We start from the raw sequence: 19,122 nt of genomic DNA on the forward strand, positions 1-19,122 counted from the left end.
ATGTCCTCGTCTGGCTATGTGGCTGTTCCTCGGTGCTCGGTGATCTTCGATGGCACAAATTATGCTGAGTTTGTGGGCTTCATGCGTATCCATATGCGCGGGCTCCTCCTGTGGGGTGTTCTCTCTGGCGAGGTACCCTGTCCGCCCTGCCCTGTTGCTCCGGTGGCTCCTGTTCCGCCGGTACCGCCGGTCCTTGCTAGTGATGCTTCTCAGGCTGATCGGGATGCAGCCAAGGCCCTTGATGATGCTGCAGCTGATGCTCAGCAGGTATCCGCTTATTCAGATGATCTCTCTGTGTACCGTGATGACCTGTCTGCTTACACTCAGTGGTGCAATGATGATGCTCGAGCTGCTGCCGTTCTCACTGCGAGTGTCCTCCCTCAGTTTGCTTCAGAATTTATGGGCCTCGGTACTGTTGCAGCGATGTGGTCATACCTCTGTCAGCGCTATCAGCCCTCTGGCGATGCCCTCTACCTCTCTGTGGTGCGTCAGGAGCATGCTCTCCAGCAGGGTGATTCGTCTGTTGACGAGTTCTATTCCCAGTGCTCTGTCATCTGGCGTCAGCTTCACTACTAGAAAAAGGGCTATAGATGGGATTGATACTAATGGCGCACCAGACAAGCGGTGCGCCATTAGAGTTGAAACTACTAATGGCGCACCTGGCCCCGGGTGCGCCATTAGTATCAAATTTTTTTTAACTAGTGCGCCTGTCCAAACATACTAATGGCGCATCCAGACACAGTGCGCCATTACTAGTTGTAACTAGTAATGGCGCACCAGCCGGAAAGTGCGCCACTAATGTTGTTTTTTTTATTCCCTTTTTTGCAAAACTACTAATGGTGCACTGTTCCACTGTGCGCCATTACTAGTTTAAACTAGTAATGGCGCACTGTGGGACAGTGCGCCATTAGTATTACTTTTTGCAAAACTACTAATGGCGCACCATCAGGAGATGCGCCATTAGTAACCTGGATTACTAATGGCGCATTTAGAGTTGGTGCGCCATTAGTAAGTGGGCAGCAACAAGATATTTTGGACAGCCTCTCCTACCCATACTCACTTTCTCCCCACTTCATTCTCTCCACCTCCTCCTTGTCTCGGGTGCCTCCTCTTTTTCACCTCATTTCCACCATAGATTCATTCAATTTAAGTGATTAAATTACCTTGTTTTGATAGGTAAGTAAGGGGGGAAGCTATATTTATGTTGTTCTCCCTACAACAATGTGCACATGCACTTTTTATGGCCTAGCTAGATCTATGTATGTTCGTGGTGTTGCATATGTTTGTGGTGTTGCATATGTGTTTGTTTTTGGAGGTGTACCGGTATTTGAAATGCGATAGTTGCCAATATTTTGCCGGAATGTTGATTCATTTCCGTTTCGGCGAGAATTTTGGCATTAAGCATTCTTTTTGGTCCTATTTTTAGGGAAAGTCATGCCAAATTTTTTCTTGGTTCTAAAATATCGTTTTGCTCTACCCCGCAGGCGACCATGGTCCGCATGATGACCGAAGGCATCGTGAATAGGTTTTTGAGCTCCGCGAAGGCCGGGATGCTTCAAAAGAACGAGACGGAGATAAGATGTCCGTGTCGAAGATGCAAGCTGAAGAGCCTTATTGCGGACCCGGAATCCGGGCAGGTGCGGGACCACCTGCTCTTGCGTGGTTTCATGGATGGCTATCGGTGGCAAGGTGATGAAGATGACTACGAAGTCGTCCATGGGGGCTGGGCAAGAAATGAGGAAGGGCAGCAAGACAACCACCGCGGCTCGGGCGGGCGAGAAGACGAAGAATCCCCAAGAGATGATCACGACGGTGATGCTGTACACAGTCATCATGTAGAAGATGCAGGACATGATGATGAGGAAGATGCCGGAGCAGACGACGGGCATGATCATGAAGATGATGATGCCGGCGGAGCAGACGACGCTGGACCATCGATGGGCTGGGTGCAGGACCCTCATACTCAAGAGCTGCTTCTCAAGCAGACGGATAACGCAAGAGCTGCCGCCCGAGAGAAAGCCAAGATGGATCAACTTGAGTTAGACGCGGTTACTCCATTGTATGAAGGATGCAGGCCCGAGGATACCCGCCTGAAAGTAACGCTCATGGCTCTGGAGATGAAGGTAAAACACAAAATGACCGACGCATGCTTCGACGAGAACATGTCATTCTGGCACGAACGTCTTCCCAAGGGGAACAAGTGCCCGACCAATTTGGAGGAGGCGAAGAAAATCGTGTGTCCTCTGGATTTACCGCACGTGAAATACCATGTGTGCATGAACAATTGCATCATTTATCGGGACGAGCACGCGGAGTCTACGATATGTCCGGTGTGCGGCGTCACTCAATACAAGAAGAGGAAGAAAGCTCCTCGAAAAGTGGTGTGGTACTTTCCGATCACTCCTCGTCTGCAGCGGTATTTCGCGGACCCTAATGTAGCAAAGCTCCTGCGTTGGCACGCGGATAGGGAGGAGAAGAAGCGAGAAGATGACGCAAATGATCCGGAGATAGATAAAGAGACAAGATGCTGAGTCACCCTAAGGATGCGAGCCAGTGGCTAGCGTTGAACTTCGAAGACCCAGAATTTGGGAATGATCCAAGGAACATCGTGCTGGGCGCGAGCACCGGTGGAGTCAATCCGTTTGGCAGCCAGAGAAGCACACATAGCACCTGGCCTGTGTTTGTGTGGATGTACAACCTTCCCCCCTGGTTGTGCATGAAGAGGAAGTACATTCACATGAGTATGCTAATTGAAGGACCGAAACAACCAGGGAACGACATCAATCTATATCTGGGGCTGCTGAAAGAGGAGCTTGACACGCTGTGGAAAACGCCAGCCAATACGTGGGACGCCGCAGAGAAAGAATATTTCCCTATGAGAGCCGCGCTGCTCACGACGGTGCACGACTATCTCGGTTACGGATATGTCGCGGGGCAGGTGGTCCACGGATTTTCTGGATGCGTCAGGTGCATGGATGACACAATGTATCGCCAGCTAGATAGAGATCCCGGGTCTTCGAAAATCGTGTTCATGGGACATCGAAGGTGGCTTCGCGACGATGACCCGTGGAGAAAACGCAAGGATCTGTTCGATGGTGAAACCGAACCCCGAGGACGCCCGCGTACGAGGAGCGGCGAGGAAATAGACAAGCTGTTGAAAAATTGGAAAGACTGCCCACTGCCGGGAAAGAAGCAAAAGGCGCCAGAGCCGGGAAAGAAGCGAAAGGCGCCAGAGCCGCTGCTGAAGGTATGGAAAACGAGGTCTGTTTTCTGGGACTTGCCGTACTGGAAGATCCACCGTGTGCCTCACAGCCTTGATGTCATGCATATCACGAAGAACGTGTGCGAGAGTCTGCTTGGTACCCTGCTCAACATGCCAGAGAGGACCAAAGATGGGCCGAAAGCAAGGGCAGACTAGAAATCAATGGGCATCAGGCAGGAGCTTCACGCTATATATGATGATCATGATGATGATGATGATGATGATGAGGCGAAGCAGGACACGGAAAGTCGTCACAAAGGCAAAAAGGCCAAGAAGACCGCAAATGACTACCCTCCTGCGTGCTTCACTCTAAGTCAGGAGGAGATCGAGCAGTTTTTCACCTGCCTCGTAGGAGTAAAACTTCCTTACGGTTACGCGGGGAAGATAAGCAGATACCTAGACCCAGCGAAGCTGAAGTTCAGCGGGATGAAGTCTCACGACTGTCACGTGCTAATGACGCAGATACTTCCAGTTGCAATCCGTGGGATCATGGACGCGCACGTCCGTGAAACCCTATTTGGCCTATGCAACTTTTTCGACGTCATCTCTCGGAAGTCTGTTGGCGTGAGGCAACTCAGAAGGCTACATGAAGAGATCGTGGTGATACTATGCGAGCTTGAGATGTACTTCCCGCCCGCATTCTTCGACGTTATGGTGCATCTGCTGGTCCATATCGTGGACGATATCATCCAACTCGGGCCGACGTTCCTACACAGCATGATGCCGTTCGAAAGGATGAATGGTGTCATCAAAGGATACGTTCGCAACATGTCACGTCCAGAGGGAAGCATAGCCAGGGGCTTTCTGACTGAAGAGTGCATCTCCTACTGCACGAATTATCTAGGCATCGAGAACCCCGTTGGTCTACCCGTCAACAGGCACCTCGGCAGGCTCGCTGGATGGGGTCAACGTGAGGGTCGTCGCGAAATGCATGTCGACTTCGAGGGTCGACTCGCCGACTTTGAAAGAGCAAACCTACTCGCGCTACAACACATAGACGTGGTCGATCCTTGGGTGGTACAGCACAAAACCTTTATTAAGAAGACGTACAATGACCGAGGCCAACAGAGGACGGATGGAGATATACTCAAAGAGCACAACTCATGTTTCACGCGTTGGTTCAAGCAGAAGCTTCTGTCGTACCCTTTACATGAGGATTCTTCCGCGGAAGAACAACTCATATTCGCCTTGTCACAGGGCGCCGAGCACAACCTGATGACCTATGAGGCGTACGATATCAACGACTACACATTCTACACCGAGGCCAAGGACATGAAGAGCGATGATTATCAGAACTCCGGGGTAACGATGGAATCCTACACCGGTAACGACAAGGACAGATACTACGGAAGGATCGAGGAGATCTGGGAGCTGAGCTACGCTGGAGAGAAGGTCCCGATGTTCCGTGTCAGATGGGCCAAGAGCGTCCTAAAAGAAGATCGGTATTTCACCACCATGGTTATACCCGAAGCCAAATCCAAGACTGCGGGCGCAAACGTCACCGCGAAAAATGAGCCATGGGTACTGGCTTCCCAAGTGGACCAATGCTTCTTCATTACCGACCCGTCAAAGCCCAGTCGTGTTGTCGTGAGGAGAGGCAAAAGGAAGATCATCGGAATGGATGGAGTAGCCAATGAGCAGGACTTCGACAAGTATGGCGACCCGAGGATCGAACATGACGACGATGATGAAGTAGCAGCATACACCACAAGAAGAAGCAGGACCACCCTACCTAAAGGAGGTCCGTTCCACAGAAGAACTCCATTTGCGAAAAAGAAGGGCAAGAAGATTGTGAACAGATAGCTAGCTAAGATCGATTGTATTTAAATCGTAGCCTTCATTTCTCGATTGTATTTCATGGGCACTTTTTGAACTATCATGAATATTTTTAAATTTCATGGACACTCGATCTCGATCCCCCTCCATCTCGATCGCTATCCCACCTCGCCAGATCCGGTCCCCCTCGCCGCCGAGCACCCCCCGGTCCACCGGCCGCCGCCGCCGACCCCCCGCACCCTCGATTCCCCTACTCAACCGCCGCCGCTGACCCCCCGCACCCCTCCCCTACTCAACCGCCGCCGCCGACCCCCCACACCCCGCGCACCCTCCCCCGCTCCACCGGCATTACTGTTTGATGTAATTTTTAAAAAAATTATTACTGTCTTATAAAAAAAATATTACTATTATGATTTAAAAAAGTTTGAACATATTTAAACACAAATAAGTATCAAACAACATTTTAAATGCATAAAAAAAATTTGTGGAGCCTGGGAATCAAACCCAGGACCTCCTGGTGTGAGAACTGGCTGCTGACCAGTCGAGCTAGTAGAGGGAACTTCGTGTGGATCAGGTCAGGTGGAAGATAACCTGTTGGCTCAAGCACAAATCAAAAAAAAATACTAATGGCGCACCACGGTGGGGTGCGCCATTAGTATGGATGTACTTATGGCGCACCGAGGGGTGGTGCGCCATTAGTATTGTGCCATTAGTATGAGATTTCACCTAACAAAAAAGGTCAGCGCCCACGCCATCCTCTTTCTCTCCCCTCTGTCTCTCTCCCCTCACTGCGCCGTCCCCGTCCCCGTGCCCTAGCCGCCCCCGTCGCCGTGCCCGGGCCGTCCCCGTCCCCGTGCCCGAGCCGCCCCCGTCGCCGCCGACCCCCACCGCCCTCGCCGCCGCTCCCGACCCCCACCACCCTCGCCGCCCCTGACCCCCTGCCGCCCCGCCGCGCCGGTCGACCACCCCCCACCCCGCCCGAGCCGCCGCCGCCCCGACACCCTCGGCGCCCCGCCGGCCCGGTGCCCCGCCGCCTCGACAACCAGGCGCCCCGCCATCCCGACGCCCTAGCCGCCCCGACACCCCGCCGCCCCGGTGCCCCGGTGAGCTTCCCCTGTTTTTTCTTTTAGTTTGTGATTGGGCTGCCTAGAATGTTTAGGATGTTAGTTTACTCGTAGATTTAGAATCTGTAGCCTGTTTTCATTTGAACCCATCTGCTGTGCTAATTTTGTTTGCAAATCCGCGCGACATGTACTGTGTTACGTCTATGGTAATCTGTCAAGTCAATTAAGCCCAATCCATTTGGGTTGAATCGAACTAGTGCTATTACTAGCCATCCCACCTTCATTGTGACACTAGAACATATATACAAGAGAAGGCCTCCCAGCTGATACGTTCAGCGCATATATACCACTGTTAAATCCCTTAGCATTATCGCAAACTTGTCAGGTCCATAAACTTGTAACAAGTGGTAAAAGTAGTGCTGTAAATTGGCAAAGCAGTTTCTGATTTTGTTTGTTTCCATCTTGTTGGTACTTGGAACTTGGAAGGGGGACAAGCAGGCGGAGCGGGTGAAGCCAGACCGGAAGAAGTAGGCTGGAGGTGGAGTGAGAAGGGGAAGCAGAGAAAGAAAGGTTTGTTCCATGTCCTCGGATGAAGTTCCATGTTTCGATGGTCTCTGTGTAGTTTCTGATGCAGACCGTACATCCATCGAAAGCCACAATGCAAGCCAACTTTTATTTCTCTTGCCTGGTTCCACTAAGATGTGTTATTGCAAGCTATTAATTATTTTTCAGTTGCGAGCCTCGAGAACAGGTGCCTCTCATCTCCCTGTTCCCCACCCCTTTGTTTGTTAGCCGGATGGGTGGATGTTGCTGTTGCATATTGAATAGATGGACGAATGGATTTGTTTTGCTACTGTGATTGATAGCTCGTGTTAGTACGTCTCAGATTTTTGCCGCTGTGAACTGTCAATGGTACTAAATCAGTGCTCTTTTGCTGGTTGCTGCTTGCTGCTTAGTGCTAGTTGATAATTTGGTAATGCAAGGTTGCTGATACTGTTACCCAGATCACACAGATCAATTTTTTTTCAATTTATGCAACTGTAAGAGTACCAACCAGATTACACAAATCATTTTTGATCTGCAAGGTTGTTGTTGCTGTGATGGAGTAACTCTGTAAGATGGAGTACATGAGTACTGTAGTAGTAACTGTTGATTAATTATGGCATTGTGTGTCATAATTTAAAATTGCCATGTTTATTAGAAGTGTTAACCATCACTTCTGGGTTGTAACCTTAGCTGTGTTTCAATGCTTAAAGACTATTAGCTGCATAGTAATTTCCCTATCCTAATTGTTGTTTTTCCATGCATAGATGAACATTCTATAATTTCCAAGGATCAATTAGACCAGATTGGGCTCTCCTTTTTATTGTTGTTTTGACCTTTCTGTTGTGAAAAATAAAGCAGGATTTTAGACTAATGTGGGCCTATGGCTACACCAGCATGGTGTTTTGATTCAGAAGTGATGATTTGCTACAACCAGTGCATGCATGCCTTTTTACTTCTTCATTTTTAGTAAAGTGCTCTGTTCTGGGTCATGGACTTTGTGCCATGGACCAGTGCATGCATGCTGCTGCTGCTGCTGTACTACTTGTCAAGTGATGCTGCTGCTGCTATCTGCGAGTTGCTGCTGCTAGTTGTGATTTTGTCAAGTGCTGCTGCTGCTACTTGTGATCTTCTAAAATGACCCCTTTCTCCTGAAACGTTGATTAATTTCCATTTCGGTTGAGAAATGGGGCACTCCAAGGTCAAGAAAATTAGCAAAGGTCATGCCCAATTTTCTTGACCTAGAAGGTGCCCGATTCTCAACCGAAATAAAAATTAATTTGCTTTAGTGGTTGGATTAGTTTAGTATTTTTTTCACACACTCAGACACCCTTGCTTGCCATGTGTGTGAGAGAGATAGTGAGAGGAGACAAGAAGAAGGGGGTTAGGAAGATGTTGCCTGCTCATCAAAGCTAACCATCTCCCCATTTTCACCCCTTTTCCTTTGTCTTTTGTGGGTTGCAAGGAAGCTACTGTCTTAGCTAGCTTAGCTTGTGCACAAATCCCAGTGTTACAATCTAGAAAATTAGCCTGCAAAGATGAGGTCCCATGCTGGCTGTACCACTGCATCATGCAACAGTGCCTTCAAGATCCAAGGCAATATCACAAACATCATAGGCAATTTGACCAAACTCACAACCTTATATCTTTGCAGCAACCAACTTTCTAGACACACCCCTCAAGAACTAGGTTACCCTGAGAACGTGGACTTGGACCTTAGCAACAACACACTAACAGGTTCTATCCCAAAACACCTAGGCAATATCACAAACATCTCTCAATTGTTCCTTGACAATAACCAACTTTTTGGCGACATTCCTCGAGAATTAGGTTATTTGGTCAACTTAGAGATCTTGTTCCTTGACAATAACCAACTTTTTGACCAAACTTTGTTCCTATTTATAGAGAAACATGGCCAACAACGATGAGGCCGGGGGTTCGAGCGGCAAGAAATTCTGGGAGCTGTCCCAGGAGATGGAGGAACAACCTCACTTGTATGAGGACGCCGCCTTCCCCACCGATCCTGAGACCACTGATGGTACCACCGAGGATGACCCCACTGATGCCACCACTGATGGTGCCGCCGAGGACGCCACCACTGATGATGGCGGCGCACGCATAGATGGCAGCCAACCGAAGAGGCAACGAAAGGACCGGCGCCCGACCGTGCTCCGCACCCTCAAGGAGGAAGTTACTGAAGTGGACTCCAACGGGAATCCAACGGCGCCCGAACGAATAGTCAAGGGGTACTCGCTTCAGCTCGGGTGCATTCTCCGAAGCACCGTCTCGATCAACACCGAGAACCTCAGGCATCCTGACTGAGGGAATTTGCGCAACCTCCTCTTCACGAAGCTGCACGAACGATACAAGTTCCCCGTTGAATTTGAAAACACAAGCCTCAAAGGGAATAAAGTGAACAATGCTGCCCTCACGAAGATGAGCACGGCCCTGTCTACTTGGAAAAGCAATGTGAAGAGAATGATCGAGAAAGGTGAGAGTTATGAGAAGATCAAGGAGAAAAATCCTTCGATCACCGAAGATGACTACAACGACTTCAAGATCAATTGCTCGAGCACCGCAAGCTCCGAATCAAGTAAGTGGGGGAAAGAAATGCGGGAGCTGAACTTAGGGGAACACACACTCGGTCCCGGCGGTTACAGAGTGGCGGAGCCTATATGGGACAAGGAGGAGGCGGACCATGCCGAGCAAGGCCTACCGCCCCTCTTCGATAAATACGGTGACAAGCAGACCAGGAACTTTGTCAGGGCCCGGTACAAGAAGGACCCGAAAACAAAGGAGCTTACCACGGATCCGAAGACCAGGGCGCTTGAGCTTGTTCTGGTAAGGAATACACCCCCGCGTAATTAGCTCCATATGGTTGCATTCTAATTAATGAAGCCAAATTTCTAAATGGTTCACATTCCTTCCGCAGGCGACTGAAAGCAGTAGCGCGGGGTCGACTAAGAGCAACCCTTGGGACACCACTCTAAATAGGGCGTTGAATGTAATGAAGAACAAGGATAAGCTCAGTACGCCGACGTCAGCTGGTCGTGTGGCCGGCAAAGGCTTGTCGACAAAATGGTCGTCATACTATAACACTGGTGGGCAAAAGGAGAGAAAGTCCAGCTCGGAAAGCCAGGCACGCGAGGTTCAAGAACTCAGGGCACAGGTGGCGCGGATTCCGGAGATTGTCCAAGAGCAAGTGCAACAACAACTCGGAGCGACGATCACCGCCATTGTGCCTACCTTGATCCAGGGGATTAGTGCATGGATTGCGGGCGGCCAACAGGGGCCGCCCCCGATTCCTAGCTTCACGGCCAGCAACTCGCAGAGCGCGATGGCGGGGCCATTGGTGTCTCCGGCGGAGGCGGCATTGGTGTCTCCAACGCCGGCACGGGAGCTTAATGCACCCGGGTGTACGTCGGCCGGCACCTCTGCAGCAAGCGGCCCCTCCGTCAACTGCATGCCCGCCGTTGGCGGTGCCTCAACATTAGCCGAGCTCGACGCCATCATCACGGTAACTAATTAAGCCTCTCTCGGCCGAGGACTTCATCTCCTTGCCTTTGACTGGGCATCCCTGACGCCCTACATGTTTTCGCAGGGCGCCGCCGACGTTCCGTGCACTCTCCTGCACTTCATGAACAACGAGTTGGTCGATGTCGCCAAGGGCAAAATCGTTCAACCGGGCAACCCCTTGTTCCACGGTACCCAGATGCCACCCAACTTGTTTAGGGTTCAACTGGTTAGGGTGCTGCCAGGCTGCGACGAGTTGTTACCTCCGATTCGACCCGTCGGGGCCGACGATGATGACGTGATGACCCTCAGTGCCTGCCTGAGCTGGCCCCTGCTTTGGCTGAAGAGCCAGATTCGTTTGGGGGCGGGGGACACCACCCCAAAGACAACACCGCCAGTCGTGCGGGCGCCAAGTCGGCCCCATGGCAAGACCGCCGCAACGGTGCCCTATGCCACTGGATCCAAACATGCATATGGCACAGGATCAGAACGACGACGACGACGATACATTTGCCAACGTCGATCAGTACTTTGCCGATCATGGGTACAGTGGCGACTTCATGGGGCCTCCTTCTCAAGAACCCAACCCAACAAAAGACGTGCGCGATCTAGCTGGTACCGCGGAGAAGCCAAGTTGCAACAGGCGTCGTCTGCAGTTCAGCTCTCAGGAGACGCCTCTAGCTGCCGACTTCACCGAGCCTCATATAGGCGAGGTGCGAAATATGATCAGCCCCAACACACTCAAGAAGGCGGTCTGTGAGCAGAACTCGGTCCCATTACAGGAGAAGAAGAAGGCACGCAAAAGAAAGACTAACAAGGGTGCGGGCCAGCCGGCACCGAGTACGATCCGTGCTCAGGACGGGCCACCTTCACCTGAGGATATCTCGAGGAGGGTGCATGTGGCGGGTAGGCCGATGCTACCGAGAAATATGCTCGATGCTGCAACCGGTGCTATGCGGAGTCTCCATGACAGTGTTCTTTCTTTGGAGAAGCGGCGTCTCGGAGAGAAGGATGTGGCATACCCGGTTTTCGCGGCCAAGGTGCCAGAGGGCAAGGGCTTTGTGGATAACTCCATCGGGGGTACGATCGTCCTGCGGTTTGATGACATCCACGCTATGTTGAACCTTCATCCGCTGCACTACACCTTCGTTCGGCTATTTTAGCTGAGTATGGAGATGCGGATCATTCGCGACAAGACCCCGGACATCGTGATAGTCGACCCCTTGTACATGCGTGCCAAGATCTTGGGCAGCACTGGGGACCGGCAAGTCGCGAGTTCTTACCTCGAAGGCGTCATTCTGGCAAACCAAGATAAGGATAACTTCCTCGTGCCTTACTTTCCCGAGTAAGTCCTCCCCTCAACCGCCCCGTAACATATGAATTCTTAGATTTCGATCGTTTTTCTTTTAACATTCCGTGTTTTCTGCAGTGACACACGTTGCATGCTCATCCTCCTAAGCCCCAAATATTCCATGGCCACGTATTTCGACCCGGACCGTCAGTCGAACGTAGACTACACAAATGTCAAGAAGGTTCTTGATGATGTTCTCCCCGGCTACGTCAAATCTGGAGGCACCTTCACCAGGCCTATTCGTAAGTACGGCAAGCACATGTTCTCCCACAATACGACGTTCTGCTGCGTCAAGCAGCCGCCTGGCGGTCAGAAGGGTGCCTACTACGCCATCCATCACATGCGGGCGATCGTACGGGACCATCATCAACTTCTGCTACCGAGTAGACTCAAATATTGGGCCGCGAGCGTGTCGGCAATCCAGGACGCGGACATCAGACAAGAATTCTTTCGCATCCAGTCGGAGTTTGCGGAAATCATCCATCAAGATGTCCTTCGTACTGCGGGGCAGTTCTACCTCAGAAATCAACCGTCCAACAGTGACATCGACACAATCCTACAAATGCAGGCTGACAACGCCCGTTCTTTCATGACTCCCACGATAGACGGCGGCTTCATCCATGCTCCGGTCCCTTGAGTCTCATGTTGTAATAAAACTTTAATGAACTTGTAGTATGTCTCTTTGGTTTCGAGAGTCGTTCAACTTAAGATGTAATCGATGCTATTAATGTCTTGCTTTTCTCTTCCGATTGTTCTGTTGCATACTTATATATTGCTTATGTATTGTCCGTGAATTGGTACTAACGTTTCGTTTGGCTACTGCATAGCGATGCCGTGGTATGTCGTGTACAAGGGTAAGGTTCCCGGAGTCTACGACCACTGGGAGGAGTGTCGGAGACAGGTTCACCGATTCAGCGGTAACAGTTACAAAGGGTACGCCACTAGGGCCGAGGCCAAATCTAGATACGCCCGCTATCTAGCGGGAGAGGGGAGGGAGCGTTGGAGGAACCGGATGAAGACGAGTTTCATCGTGATGATGCTCATCGTGATGACCGCAGCTCTCTTCTATGTGATGGTAGTTTAGATGATCGATATCGCCTTGTAATGTGAAGACAAACTCGCAGTCTCGAGACTTGTAATATAATGTTCTATCTTTGTTCGGTCTTTTCAATTCGGAGACTAATATGATGACTTGTATTCGGAGACTAAAATGATGAATTGTATTCAGAGACTAATCTTCTATTGTATTCGATGAATCTGTTGTTGATGTGTGCTGTCTATATTTTGTCCAATTATACATTTTGTAACCTGTGCAAAAAACAGAAAATTAAAAAATAAAAAAAACCTAATATTCATACTAATGGCGCATCACATCATAGTGCGCCATTAGTATGCCAAAGGATACTAATGGCGCATCATTAAAGAGTGCGCCATTAGTATGCCGAAGTTATTAATGGCGCATCTTGCTGTCGTGCGCCATTAGTATGCCAAAGCACCTGGGTATACATGGCCCCTTGGGAGGCATACTAATGGCGCACTGTTGTATATACTAATGGCGCATCTGGGATGCGCCATTAGTATACCAGATACTAATGGCGCACCTGTGGTGCGCCATTAGTAAAATATACTAATGGCGTGCTACTAATGGCGCACCACTAATGCGCCATTAATGGCCAAATTAGGTGCGCCATTAGTAGGCCTTTTCCTAGTAGTGCTTGACTCTCTTCGAACAGTTGTTTGTGGCACCTGTCGTTGTTGTCAGACTACTCGGTCTGATCTGGAGTTTCAGCGGGTCCATGAGTTCTTATCTCGTCTCCGCTCCGAGTTTGAGCCGCGACGTTCTCACTTGCTTGCTCGTGGTCGTGTTCCTATCTCGGAGGTGCTTGCCGAGCTTCGTGCTGAAGAGACCCGCCTTCGCTTTGCTGGTTTGCTAGTGGTCCCGTCTGTGTTGGCTGCTCGGGCTCCTGTGTCATCAGCTCGGCTCAACGCTCCACCGCTCCTTCCCACACCTTCAGGGGGGTGGGTCGCCCTGCTTATACTGAGAAGGGCACGTCGCGCCGTGACACCGTCTGTGGTTACTGCTCCCGGCCAGGTCACCCAGAGTCTGATTGTCGCAAGAAGAAGCGAGATCAGAGGCGCTCCTTCTCCAGCGGGACACCTGTGTCTTCCTCGACTCCGTCACTCACTGACCAGGACATTGTGAGGCTCAAACGCCTCCTGGCTTCCTCAGGCTCTTCGTCGACTAGTTCAGCTGCTGCTGTGACTGCAGCCACTTCTCCACCACCGCAGGCATCTACACAGTCAGGTACATCCTCGTGGGTTTTGGATTCTGGAGCCTCCTTTCATATGTCTTCTGATTCTTCCGCGTTGTCTTCTCTCCGACCTCTTGATTCGCCTATTAATGTTCTTACTGCCGATGGCACATCTCTTCCTGTTGCTAGTCGTGGTATTCTTTCCACTCCGTCCTTTTCTGTTCCGAGTGTTTCACATGTTCCTCGTCTTACCATGAATCTTTTTTCCGCTGCCCAACTTACTGATTCTGGTTGTCGTGTCATTCTTGATACCGACTCTTGCTCCATTCAGGATCGTCACACAAAGGCTTTGGTTGGTGCTGGCCCTCGGCGCCGTGAGTCAGAGGGCCTTTGGGAGGTTGACTGGCTTTATGTTCCTTCCACTGCCACCACTTCTGCCAGCTCCCATGCTCTTGCTGCCTCTTCATCTGCGTCCTTCCAGCAGTGGCATCATCGCCTTGGTCACATCTGTGGCTCTTGCTTGTCTTCTTTAGTTCGTCAGGGCCTCTTAGGGTCTGTATCTGGAGATGTCTCCTTACATTGTAATGGTTGCAGACTTCGCAAACAGACTCAGTTACCTTATCCTACTAGTGAGTCAGTATCTCAGCATCCGTTTGACTTAGTTCATTCTGATGTCTGGGGTCCTTCTCCCTTTGATTCGAAAGGTGGTCATCGCTACTATGTTTTGTTTATTGATGATTTCTCTCGCTACACTTGGCTCTGCTTCATGAAATATCGTAGCGAGGTTCTCTCTATATACAAACGTTTTGCTGCCATGCTTCACACTCAGTTTGCCACGTCCATTCGTACTTTTCGTGCTGACTCCGCTGGGGAGTATATCTCTCAGCTGTTGCGTGGTTTTCTAGCGGAACAGGGTACTCTTGCCCAGTTCTCATGTCCGGGGGCTCATGCTCAGAATGGCGTTGCCGAACGCAAGCATCGTCATTTGCTTGAGACGGCTCGTGCGCTCATGATTGCCGCTTCCCTTCCACCCCATTTTTGGGCTGAGGCTGTTTCCGCATCCACCTATCTCATCAACATTCAGCCATCGACTGCTCTTCAGGGTGGTATTCCTATGGAGTGTCTCACTGGTCGCTCTCCTGACTACTCAGCTCTTCGTATGTTTGGATGTGTGTGCTATGTTCTTCTTGCCCCCCGAGAACGCACCAAATTGACTCCTCAGTCGGTTGAGTGTGTTTTCCTTGGCTATAGTGATGAGCACAAGGGCTATCGATGTTGGGATCCTGTGGGTCGTCGCTTGTGCATCTCACGTGATGTGACTTTTGACGAGTCTCGTTCTTACTACCCACGTTCTTCTTCCTCGAGTTTATCTGTCGGCGACGTTTCTTTCCTTCTCCTTCCCGATACACCCCGCTACGTGCCTCCTGTGTCACCTCTTCCTTCGGAACCTCTCGTTCCTTCTCATTCACCACCGACCCCAACTTCTCCATCCTCCTCCTCCACCTCTCCACCATCATCTCCAGTCCGTCGTCCTCTCTTCCCGTTTCCTCTCCACTATACTCGTCGATCTCGTACTGAGGATGTCTCCTCTGACGAGCCCTCCACCTCTGCTGCACCTCTCATGCCTCCCCCAGTTCACAACCTCCGTGCTCGGCCTCGCCCCCCACCTGATCGCTACTCCCCTGATCGGTACGGTTTCTCTGTTATTGCTGAGCCCACTTCCTATCGGACTGCCATAACTCAGCCTGAATGGCAACTTGCGATGGCCGAAGAGCTTGCTGCTCTTGAGCGCTCTGGCACATGGGATCTGGTTCCCCTTCCTTCTGGTGTCCGTCCCATCACCTGCAAGTGGGTCTACAAGATTAAGACTCGCTCCGATGGTTCTCTTGAGCGCTACAAAGCTCGTCTTGTGGCCCGTGGTTTTCAGCAGGAGCAGGGGCGCGATTATGATGAGACATTCGCTCCTGTGGCCCACATGACCACTGTCCGCACTCTTCTTGCTGTGGCTTCTGTTCGTCAGTGGTCCATCTCTCAACTTGATGTTCAGAACGCTTTTCTCAATGGTGAGTTGCGTGAGGAGGTTTATATGCAGCCACCACCGGGGTACTATGCTCCTGATGGTATGGTCTGTAGACTTCGCCGCTCCCTATATGGCCTCAAACAGGCCCCTCGCGTCTAGTTTGAGCGCTTTGCCTCTATGGTGACTGCCGCTGGTTTCTTGCCCAGTAATCATGATCCAGCGTTGTTTGTTCACACGTCTCCTCGTGGTCGGACTCTTCTCCTTCTCTATGTTGATGACATGATCATCACTGGTGACGACTCTGATTACATTGCCTTTGTTAAGGCTCGTCTTCGTGACCAGTTTCTCATGACTGATCTTGATCCACTTTGCTATTTTCTTGGGATTGAGATCTCTTCGACCTCTGATGGCTTCTACATCTCCCAAGAGAAATATATTCAGGATCTTCTTGCTCGCGCTGCTCTCGGTGATGAGCGCACTGTTGTCACTCCCATGGAGCTCAACATTCAGCTTCGTGCCTCTGATGGTGACCCTCTTCCTAATCCCGCTCGCTATCGTCACCTTGTTGGCAGTCTTTTGTATCTTGCTGTTACGCGTCCTGACATCTCCTACCCTGTCCACATTCTGAGTCAGTTCGTTTCAGCCCCCACCTCTGTCCACTATAGTCATCTCCTCCGTGTTCTACGATATCTTCGTGGCACGATCTCTCAGGGCCTTTTATTTCCCCGCTCCAGCTCTCTTGAGCTCCAGGCCTATTCTGATGCTACCTGGGCTAGTGATCCCTCTGATAGACGCTCACTGTCTGCTTATTGTGTCTTTCTTGGTGGCTCTCTTATTGCCTGGAAGACAAAAAAACAGACTGCAGTTTCTCGCTCGAGTACAGAGGCTGAGTTGCGAGCCATGGCTATGCTGATGGCTGAGGTGATCTGGTTACGATGGCTACTTGAGGATTTTGGTGTGTCTGCTACTACATCGACTCCTTTATTGTCAGACAGTACTGGCGCTATCAGCATTGCGCGTGACCCGGTGAAGCATGAGCTCACCAAGCACATCGGTGTGGATGCCCACTTTGTGCGTGCTGCTGTGCAGGATCAGACTCTCGCCCTTCACTATGTGCCCTCTGAGTTACAGTTGGCAGACTTCTTCACGAAGGCACAGACTCGAGCGCAGCATAGTTTTCTTCTCTCCAAACTCAGTGTTGTTGACCCACCATGAGTTTGAGGGGGGGTGTTAGATGTGTATAGCCCTTTTCGGTTTATCCCCACTGTATAAGGGGTCTCTTGCACTTTACCACACACCTGTATATGTATTGGCCTTTGGCCCTCCTGAGAATACAGTTGCTCATTATCCAACCCTATCTTGGTGTGAGATCTTGTCGCAACTTCCATTCTTACTATCCCATTCATATCGAGTGGTGCTTCTCGATATCACCTTCCATGTCTTCTGACGGTTGTGGATCTGAACCTGATATTGTTGTTTCTTGATTTTTGCTTTCCGCATTGCCATCAGGTGGTGATTTACTTCCTCAAATTACATGCCCATCAGGATACACCCCTCCTGCATCTAAGTATGTAAAAGTATCTGCTCAATTTTCGCAGATGGATTCCACTTTTAGGAGCTGTTCGGGAAACCTCCAGCTCCGCCAAATCCAAGGATCCGAGGAGCGCCTGTTTCCCCGCTCTATAAATCTGAACTGCAGCTCCGGCTGCTCCGGGATCAGAGTCACGGAGCAGGAGGGAATCCGAACAGGCCCTTAGAGAGCTTCCCATTTCACGGAGATGGAGCGATGCAGAATATCTTTGTACCATTGAAGTGAGACCTGGAGCTCCTACTCCGTTTCCACTTGATTAGCTCCTCTACCCACACTGAAGAATAACTTGGTCCTTCATGGCCTTAACGTGCAGCAGCTGACTGTTACGGCTGTGCGTCTGGCTGACAAATTTAAGACAACTGAACTACTATTAACTTGGTCCTCTGAGCCTTGGTTCTGTAAATGAAATACCGTACCATCGATCTCTCGCTGAAGCGTTGCCAACTCATGGAATTTGTTTATGAGGTGGAGCGCAGTTAAGTCCTTTGGCTAGTCATGTAATATGTCCTCTGTTTTCAGATATGTTTCTCTTCCCGGTTTGTTTGTTGTGCTTGGCTATATCATCATTGACTCATCATCATATTTAAGATAAATCGAAGCTAAACCACATATTCTTGGTTGAACTCTATGTACGTGCTTACTGATTTTATTTTCTATGTTCCTTCCATGCTTTATTATTTCCAGCCAGCAGCAAGGAGAAAACTGCTATCACTAATGAAACACAAACTCAGAACATGCATACTGATTTGCTCCAAAATCCGAATTACTGATGACCAATGTGCTTACTGATTTGATCGACTGTCCAAGTCATTGTAAATTTCATCCATAACTTAACTCGAAGAAAAATATACAAGCATTCCAAGACCATGACGTGGACTGTGAATGTGCTGCTTCTCTCTATTTTGTAAGAACTAGCAGAGTGGCCCTCGCAAATGCGAGGGCATCTCCTTTAGGACCTATGTAATATTTGTGAGGGAGCCTTCTTTGGGACCTCTTTAGTTTGGCAGATTCAAAAAATGTAACAAACATGGTCAAATCAAACTGCAACCTTATGAAAAAGGTACAGTTTAGATATTATTGTGCCACGGAAGGTCATCATCTATTTTTCTATAAATATTTAAAAAGAAGTTTTTGGGGGATTATAGAATTCATGTGTTTTTTCCTATAGATTTGGGTACAAAGGAAATTTCCTCCGTTAACTTGTGCTCTGTTCCATTGATCCAAAAAAGTGATGATTCCACAAAAAGTATTTCTTGTATTCTTGTGTTGAGTGGGCACCTCTTTAGTGCTTATATATATTTTCCTAAATTTATTTCTATTCATTTAGTGATCCTGTTGTATATAAACTATTTAGGTCATAGAAGCATATAGTTATTAGTTTTATACATTTAACATGGTGCATGCAATTTTTAAACTAAAATTCATAATTTACTTAATTCCAAAATGCAAACATATTAAGTGGAATGTTTAGACAAAATATAGAGTTTGTTCAATATAAAGTTATAACATGCACAATAGATTAGATCGATGATAGTAACTGATAACGTACGGAGTATTTGATAAAATATTTATGAGCCATAACGAAACACTTTCTAGAATTGAACCAAAAACATGGTACAGTAGTACACTTTTAAAAGGCCAAATCACATTATTTTCAATTAAAGAGCACTGTTGCAAGGTATATTTGTTTGCTACATCAAGAAGTAACAAAAAATAATACTTGTTGAAAACATGATATATCCAGTGTCTC

The 19,122-nt window shown here is 49.5% G+C and overlaps 1 pseudogene; it reads left to right on the forward strand.

The window, feature by feature from the left end:
- Positions 1-14,139, forward strand: LOC147966845 (uncharacterized; annotated as a pseudogene).
- Positions 14,140-19,122: the final 4,983 nt, after the last annotated feature.

Source organism: Triticum urartu, chromosome 6A (genome assembly GCF_056163025.1).
Source record: "Triticum urartu cultivar PI428250 chromosome 6A, HENAU_Tu73, whole genome shotgun sequence".
In the NCBI taxonomy this organism is placed as follows: domain Eukaryota; kingdom Viridiplantae; phylum Streptophyta; class Magnoliopsida; order Poales; family Poaceae; genus Triticum; species Triticum urartu.